Genomic DNA, 9,368 nt, shown 5'->3' with positions numbered 1-9,368 from the left:
CTTCTTTGTTTGGGGTTTGGAGGTGCCCAGATGAGGCCCAGCTGTGAAGCAATACAAGCTGCTGTGGGGCCTTGGGCCTCCTTTTGGATTTGCTGGGTCTCTCTGACCCAGCTGCAGTATGTTAGGTAATTTTAGATTGCAAAGGGCCAGGCCATTCATATGCCAAAGCCTCTGTGCACAGCTTGGGTGGGGCGGGGTCTCAGGGTATCAACAGGGTGGAGCAAACAGCTATGGCCCCGGGTCTCAGTATCCCGCGGTAATCGCTGCTGCAAGCACCTCTGAGAGAAAGCTGCCCTCGAGTTCCGCCCGATGCCAGACAGTCCAGTTTCTCCCTGAATGAGTCTGGGTCCCCAGAGACTCACCCGGAACTGGAGTTCAGAGCAGTCAGGAGCTTGTGTCTCCCTTCCAATTGAAAAAGACAACGGTGTCCTCAGTTGCCAGCCCTTTCCGCGTGCACCTCCGTACCTCTGCACTTTACTTCCGCACCTCCTCTGAGTCTCAATGTGCTTTTCTCTTTCCTTCTGGTTGTAGAATTTCCACTCAGCCAGCCTTCCTGTGGTTCTGGATGATGTCCGTTTTGTCTTTTAGTTGTATTTTCGAAGTGGTTGTGCGAGGCAGCAATTTCCGGTGTTTACCTATGCCGCCATCTTGGTTTCTGTTCCTTTACACTTCTGTTGCATGTGTTAATGGCTAAGGACTCAGAAGGTGGAAAAGAGACTCCAATTCTATTTTAATTATTTTCAAAATAAATGTAGTAGGCTTTCTATTGATAATTAAGTACTTACTATATATAAAGTTTACTCGATAGTGTGTCAAATAGTTATTATTTTCTTATTTTTTGATTTTAGCAATTTATAATTAGTACATGTTTCTTGAATTTCAGATACACATAGGACCTGGGTATATAATAATGAATAAAGATTATGTAGTCCCTACCATTTAAATACAGTGATGAAGATAGATAATAATTAACAGAATATTAATATATGACTAGCATAAACTAAGGGAACATGTATCAATGTCAAGATTAGAGAAGGGGTAAGGGTGTGGACTCTCTGATATTTAAAGCGACATCCAAAGTAAGGAAAGAAGTCAGACACTGAGGGAAGGCTCAGGGAAATGTCATGAGTGAAAACCCCAACCTGGCGGACAGTGGGCCCTGTCTGAGGAATATCAAGGAGGTTAGTGAGCTGGACAGCAGTGGGCAAAGGGAAGAGTGCTTACGATAAAGAAAGAGTGATGAGAAAGGCTCAAAGGGCACCATAAGAGTCTAGATATTAACAAAAATACAATGAGAGGCAAATTGTAAGAGACACATCATTGTAGGTGATAAGGAATGAGGAATTTTTCTCTCAGAATATAATAGTCAGAATGTTAATAAAAGAAAGGCTAATAAAGAATTTCTATCACATAGATTTTCTAACATTTTTATTAACAATTGATAGGGAAATAGACTTACTATAATTTAACTTCAGTTGTCCATATGATAAAAGAGGAGGAGGAAGAGGAAAAAGAGGAGAAGGAAAAAGAGAAGAAAATAATGAAGCATTATATTGTTTCTTAAGGTAGCCCATCACAGAGCATTCGAGCCAGAGATGATACCACAGTTTTTCTGGTTTCCATGCTAGTTAAAACAGCTTCTTACCCTACAGCTTCCATAGTCTAAGGAACTCTCTATAATAAATTGCAATTTTCCTGGGAGAGAAAAAGAAGTCCTAATGCGTGTGCACTGTAGCTTAACATAAAGCACACCATCTGGTGCTTGCTTTTCATTCGGCAATGATCTATAATGACATATTATAACAGATTTTATCTGTTAATTACTAAGAAGCAAAAGTGATTTCGATCTCAAATTCAATAGAGCAAAATAAAACAGTTACAGTAATGGGAAAAGTGTTCCTTAAGAATTGAAAAATTACTTCAGAATTCATAAGTCTGTTTTGTACAATATAACTATTACTCACTGCTATACAAACTCATAGCAGAGGTTTAGAACATTTTATTTTCTGCCTGCATTTCAATTTTTTAATTTGTAGATGTTTTCATGGTAGTAAAATCCTTTCTATGCACTAAGAATAAAACACTAAAATATCTATCTTGCAAAATAACTAAAAGTTGCTTAATTTTTTAAATTCATATAAATCCAATTGCTTAATTAGGGTGCATCTCTATGCTGAAAAAACTGCAAGTATATTTGAAATATGTGTTATTTCCTCTAGCATACCAAAATGTGAAAAAAATGTGAAGAATCAAAGTAGAAAGGGTTAACAGGTAATGATATCAAGACAGACGATCCAATGGTCTCTCAGGAACGTCTTTAAAGAAATGCTTTGACCAACTAAACCTTCTGGAGCCCTGGAGGTTTGCTGTTTTATCAAAAGTAATTTTACAGTTTGGAAATATGTTTTTTCACATGAAGCTGGATGGCTTGAGCAGCATTCATGGGAACACAGGTCAACATTTTCACTCTTGTAAAAGATATCAGTGACATTGACAAGTGCCCTATCTGCTAGAAGTTGTCACTTGCAGGTTCAAGGCAAAGTAATTTTATCCCCTTAAACCTTTAAGTTTAAAGAATTGAAAAAGAAATCTTAAAGTCATATAGACAAGTAGTAGGGGATTTCAAAAATTATAGGTCTATTCAAGCTTAATTTGACACTTCATTTACACCGCATTGCAATAATACACCATAGCAAACAATTGAAACATATCATTTTTACTTTATTGCTGAAAGAGATAAGCATTTGCACTAGATGGCGAATCAAATAGCAAGCTGGGTTTTAAGGTTTTGTTGCTTATTCTGGGATTACATAGACATACATTTAATCTAATTTAATCAAGGCTACCAGATGGTACTTCCTTTTCATTTACTTAGACCTATTTGCCATTTTCTTCTTGGTTATTGAATTCCCAATGCTCATTTTGGTAAAAAAAAAAAAAAAAAAAAATGCTTACAATGAAAATAGTGTTGACTATACTCCCTTGAAGCTAGGTGTGGCCATGACACCAAATGCTATCAATGCAGAGTTAGCAGGTTACCTTCCTTACAGAATAACAAATCATTTTATTCACATTCAGAATATCAGTTTTAAGGTAATGAACTAACATAACCCTGTGAATAATTTTCTTTTTTTCTATATTGTGAAATCAGCTAACTAAAGTCGAGTTGAAAAAGCGGAGCCACCATGTTTGGACATAATCAATATCATCAATACATTTGGGGAAAAAAAATCTGTTGAGTTCCCCTAGCATAAGCACGAGCAACCTATGTCTGGAATTGCTATATTGGTTCATTTTCATTTCACAGTAAGTTGTCAATCATCAAGTATTCTAATCACAGAAAAAATAGATATTCTACACTGTGGAAGAGTTATCTGACAGACACCCCAAAATCTATTCTCCACTGATTCCTTTTAGAAATGCAACTATCCTGGCAGCTAGGTGTGACCGTAAGACTAGGTTCTGAGATGTGAGTATAGTAGAAATATTGGGTCAGCCTTTTTGAAAGGAACTGCATTTCCCTCTATGTCCACTTGCCTAAAAAATGGTAACAACAGGAACAACCACTTTGGAGCCAGATATTGAAGCCACAGATCTGACAGAACCACTTCACCAACCTTTGACCACTCAGCCAGTGGCCAGGGACATAAAGTATTTATTCAAACTATTGCCTTTGTTAGACCAACTTGTTTGCACTAATTTAAAAAAACAGATACAACTAAATAATAAAGAAATAACAATTTAAAAAGCCAAATATCTTATTCTTCTAATTTTGTAATATCAGTTTTGAATAACTGTGGAGAAGTAGATTCAGGTTGATTTTAGAATTAACGTCCAGGACTTCACCAAACTTCCATACTCAGTTTTTTATACCTGTTCTCCATTGCCAAATTTTTAAGTTAATCAAATAAGTGACCATCTGCTGATCTTTAAGAGTAAATGATAAATATCAATGAATATTTGAATTATAGAGTAATGCATTAATTAATCTTTTATCAGGGGGACATCTTGACAAACTATATTTGATATTTAATAAAATCTATTTGGAGGCAATAAATATTGTATATTGAGCTATTTTAGCTTTTATATCACAGATGAAATCAAAACAGAACAAAAATCTAATTTAAAAGCCATACTTTCCAAGGCATATATATGTAAACATAGCAAGAACAAGTACACAATTTGTATAGGTACTATACTAGTAGTAGTTATAACTAACAACTACTATTGATTATTCCTAACACTAGTATTAAAAACAGGTTTAAATATCAGCTTATATTTTCTATTTGACTATGTGTCTTAGTCAATTTTCTATTTGACTATTTGACTGTCAGTCATCACATCCAGATGGCAATTTTAATAATGTGCCCCTTAAGCACTTTAATAGGCATCTCTTTTGACATTTTCAATATTTACTGACACTATCAGACTCTGCTGATATTTTTCCTTGTTTTTCAATAGTTACTTCTTCTTGTAATTACTTATTCTGTATATTTGTTCTTTCATGTTGGGCTTTATTAAGTTACTATTTAGCTTATCTTTTCAACTCTTTTCAAGTAAGTAATACATTATATGTGAATTCCTTAAATAAAAGTTTCTGCTTTGTATCTATTTTCTATCTAATATATGTTTCTATTTAAATTTTTATAATTTATTTAGCTGTTGAATTGAGAATAGATTTATTTTCAAGTTTAATTTATTTTTATAAAAAGTCTTAGTATTTTTTCTGTATTCAGTTTTAAATGTATTTCATGAATTCTGATCTGTGATATTCTCATTATTTTTATTATTTAAAAATTATTCATTTTGATCTTGTACTATCCTTTTAACCCAAGAGGTACTTAAAAAGGAGGATTTAATTTCTAGGTGTAACTTTCTTTGATTGTTCTTCATGTTGTTACAAATCCTTAGTTATATTGTGTTTTGATCCAAGAATATTGTTGGAAATATTTATACTCTATGGCACTAAGTAATATTTTCTTTGTATCCGATTAAACAATCTTTTTTTTTTTTTAATGAATGCTCCATAAGCACTTGTGAAAAAAAATTGCATATCATATTATCTGGGTATGTGATGCATATACATAATTAATTACAGTAATATAAATTAAATGTACCCTGTTTTTGTTTTTCTTATTTAAAAATTCCTATTAGACGTGTGATTTTTTTCATTTCCTGTCTTCCATTCTAAGAAATTTATCTGGCTTTTTTATTCATTTCTTCTTTATTCATTGTTTGTTTGTTTGTTTGTTGCAGGAGAGTTGACCAGCTGAATTGTATAATGTCACATTTCCATTTTAATTTTGTCACAGTTTTCAAAGAAGAATTTTGTGTGAAGAGCTGACAATATGTTATCTATATATATAAAAGCCTAATATGCAAATTGTCCCCACGGGAGTTCGACCTGGAGACCGATCACTCGCTATGACATGTGCTGATCACCATGGGATGGCACAGAATGAAGGAAGGCCCCATCAAGCAGCCAGCAGCTAGGGAGAGGGACCCCGGCCAGCCCTGATCGCCAGCCAGGCCTAGGGACCCTACCTGTGCACTATTTTGTGCACTGGGCCTCTAGTGTTTTATAAGAATCTTGTTTCAAAAGCACCCACTTCTATCTCTAAGAACCTATGATCCTTTACCAATTTTTTTTACGGGGAAGTGAAGAATGGGGAGACTGGTTGTGTGAGTTTTAATTTTTTAAAATTCTTTTGCCTTGAAATATCCTAATTTTTCCATCTTATTCTTCTTCCTTACATTGTGCTTCTTCCAAAGGAGGCGTTTCTTTTCCTTTCTGTCCACCCCCCCCATCCCCCCACACACACTCTCAGGCATAATCTTTGCATGTAATATGTCCTTATAAATCTTATCCCTGTAATTTCTGTTTGTACATATTAATGATCTTTCATTTCTGATGATGGTTTGGGATTAAGTTTCGACTCTCTGTTAGCTGCCCTCTCTCTTCTGTGCACTATTTTTCCCCTGAATTTCCCAAAGACCCACACCAGCTTTCAGGGGTGGGTTGCCTGACACAAACTATGGCTGTTAGAAGAAAACAGCAAAAAAAAAACAAACCAACAAAAAACAAACAAACAATAAAACAAAAGCAAACAAGTAAAAAATAAAACAACCAAATTTGAACTACCAGAAAAAGAAACAAGAAAATGACCCCAAATTGATTCTTCTCCTTCTCCTCCATGTCTGCCATCTCCTGCTGGTTCCTCTGTTAGTCAAACCAAACCAGAAGCTGGAGGCAAAGCAGCCCATTTTTGTAGTGCAAACAATCTGCATCCTAAGGGGGATGTAGATCTGGGGGAGAAGGAGATTCAATACATCCTCACAAGTTCATACTATTGCGGAAATGCTTACAGTAAATACAGTACCAAAATATCACACAAGGTAAAAGCTCTAACACGTCCTTAGAAGAAAACTGCAATAAAGCAAGCGTTATATTTTTCATGTTGCACCAATGACTATAGCCATCAGATTTGTTTTGCATCTTCATTCTTTTTTGTTTTGCATGACTTCTACCCAATCTTCCTTTAAATTTATGACTGAAGACAGCATACTCATTTGCAAGCTAATAGGGATGGTGATAGGCAATATATGGTTAGAATTGGAAACTGAAACTGCAAAAGTGGTATACCAAAACCAGTTCAAAATTTCCCATTATACTCTGGAAACTCTAACTTCAAAAGCATGATTATGTTTTGAATTTTATTTTGCTAGTAACTCAGTACAAAATGAAAAAGCTCTCTCTCAACAAAGGAGAAAATAACTATACAGTAAAAATATTTTCTTTCTAATATATTTTTACACTAAAAATTAAGATAAGAACCAGGTATTTCATGGTATGTAGTACTCATACAAACTCTATATGTTCTGTATCATGATTTCCAATAATTTAGAGTAATCTGCAATCCACCAATAATTAAGAATAGGATATAGAAAAGTTACACTAAGGATTGGAAAGTGAATGACAGAAAAATGTCTGCTATAACCTAAATTTGGGAGATTATACTTTCCTAATGCATCATCAGTCCTAATAATTAATGCACTTACTATATACTATAGTTATATCCTGTTCTACTGCATTTGAAATTTGTTTTATTTTAATCTCTTTAATACTTGCATATGTAAAATTTATTTTTCCCAGACAAGTATGAACAATTTGTGAGACAGAGAGACATATTTATGTGAGGGAAACACATCTATTGGTTGCCTCCTACACGCACCGCAACCAGAGCCCAGCCGGGGAGGAGCCTGCAACCAAATGGAAGTCCCCAAAGAAGTCAGGGGAGTGGAAAAAAAGCTTCAAAATCCCAACCAGTACAAACTAAAGAGAAACACAGAGCTGCTGATGAACCAAGTAGACAAAGATCCTCAGGGATGGAGACCAAATGGGAGAGATCTAAGAAAGATGATAAAGCTTCCTGTCCACAGAAGATGGCACAAGAAAATAAAAGAGTAAGAGTTCACAAGAAGATACCAATTCCTCCGCTGCCCACTCACTTGCCACCAGTTAACCTGATTCACCGAGACGTCGTGAGGGGTTGGTGCCAGCAATTAAAGCTGAGCACCACGGCAAGAAATGGGAAACATATAGGCTGCGTGAATACGCTTACCCTACTCAAACAGATATTCCTATCAAATCAGAGGAAGCAAAGATATTGACATTATCTCAAAGGAAATTGAAGATGCAAAAGGGGGAAATTGAAGATGCTGGACAGTTTTGGTTTTCCTGAAGTGACTGTTCCCGGGGGCGGGGGGAGGGATGCGGTGCTGCACCTGATGGGGGTGCTGCTGCTTTCCTGGAGGGAATGGACAATATTTTCGTGACAACTTCCACCCCGGATGACGTGTTTGCCTCCTGGAGCAGAACTGCAGCCACGACTAGGAAGACTGGGAAGATGGAGACTGTGGGGTCACCTCAGGAGGCCTCTGGTTACAAGTGGGGGGTGGTCCATGGACAGTGTCTCCCTGCAGACACAGAGGGTTGGGTTCAGCTACAGTTTGATGCTGGGCGAGCCTGGGTTCCTGAGAAACCAGGGCAAGTGTGTTCACTGTTCTTGGTACCTTCCTGCAACTTTCCACCCCCACACCTGGAGGATAATGTGTTGTGCCCCAAATGCATTCATAGGAATAAGACATTAGCGAGAAGCTTCCATTGCCAAGAAAAAGAGTACCGCTATGATGGTAATTAATATGGTAGACAGGTGACTATAATCAACTCCATGGTGCCACTGACAAGCCCACAGATGGGTGGGGAGCAGATATTACTCTCAGACGACCAACAGTGCCTGCTGCTTCGTCTGTTGGGATACAGTTACGTTTTAAAATAGAGATGCATTTTACAAGCAATCATTCATTGCAGTGAAGATGCAAAAGTCACTTACACCATCCAACAATTACCCATCTGAGTCAGAAGTGATCCAGCAGCTCTTTCACGGTGGGAGCCTGTACTGAACCTCGTGAGGGGAGTGGAGAAACAGGTATGCTCCCTCAATGGACTCATGCCTCAGAATTGTGTCCACTCCCAAAACATTCTTTTTTTAAAAATATATTTTATTGATTTTATACAGAGAGGAAGAGAGAGGGATAGAGAGTTAGAAACATCAATGAGAGAGAAACATCGATCAGCTGCCTCCTGCACACCCCTTACTGGGGATGTGCCCGCAGCCAAGGTATATGCCCTTGACCAGAATCGAACCTGGGACCCTTCAGTCCGCAGGCCGACATTCTACCCACTGAGCCAAACTAGTTAGAGCCAAAAACATTCTTAATATTCAAAACATTTTGCGAAGTTGTCTTAACTTGGGATTTCTGTGGTGTGTCTCCGGGATAAAAACACGAGGCATTTGGCCAATAGTATTTCTGTCTTGTATATTTTTGCTGTTTAAAAAATGTCCAAGGTTACTTCTGAGTCATAAATACCTAATATGCTTAAAATGTATATATAAAGTAAATCATCTGCTATGTTTCAGGAACTTTGTTGTATGTAAATTATTGTTAATGTTCTTGACTCAGTAGGATTAAGCAAAAGGCATGATTTTGTTTCAGTGTAATAAATAATATACACTTAAAAAAATCTGTGCTCTGGTAAGCACTCCAAGTTGATAGGTAAATGTTTAATATAGCAGAAATAACTCTATCAACTGTGATAAAAAAAAAATGGGTTAATTTAATGAGTTGAGAAATAGAGATGATGCTCTCTAGGAATGTGGAATACAGAGGATATCTAATAATGCCTACATAAAGAAGAAAAGATAGATGAGGCACATAAAAATAGTATTGTCCTGCCTCCAATCTCTACTTTATTGATAAGACAAAAAAAAAAAAATTCCTGCCCTAGCCGGTTTGACTCAGTGGGT

The 9,368-nt window shown here is 36.6% G+C and overlaps 1 pseudogene; it reads left to right on the top strand.

Annotated features, from left to right (window-relative positions):
• The first annotated feature begins 3,000 nt into the window (after positions 1–3,000).
• LOC139009438 (developmental pluripotency-associated protein 4 pseudogene) lies at positions 3,001–8,201 on the top strand (annotated as a pseudogene).
• The last annotated feature ends 1,167 nt before the right edge of the window (positions 8,202–9,368 follow it).

This window comes from Myotis yumanensis, unplaced genomic scaffold (assembly GCF_028538775.1).
Source record: "Myotis yumanensis isolate MYYU_CA2020_CCGP unplaced genomic scaffold, mMyoYum1.0.hap1 SCAF_4, whole genome shotgun sequence".
NCBI lineage: Eukaryota > Metazoa > Chordata > Mammalia > Chiroptera > Vespertilionidae > Myotis > Myotis yumanensis.
This window is presented reverse-complemented; position numbering and strand designations above follow the sequence as displayed.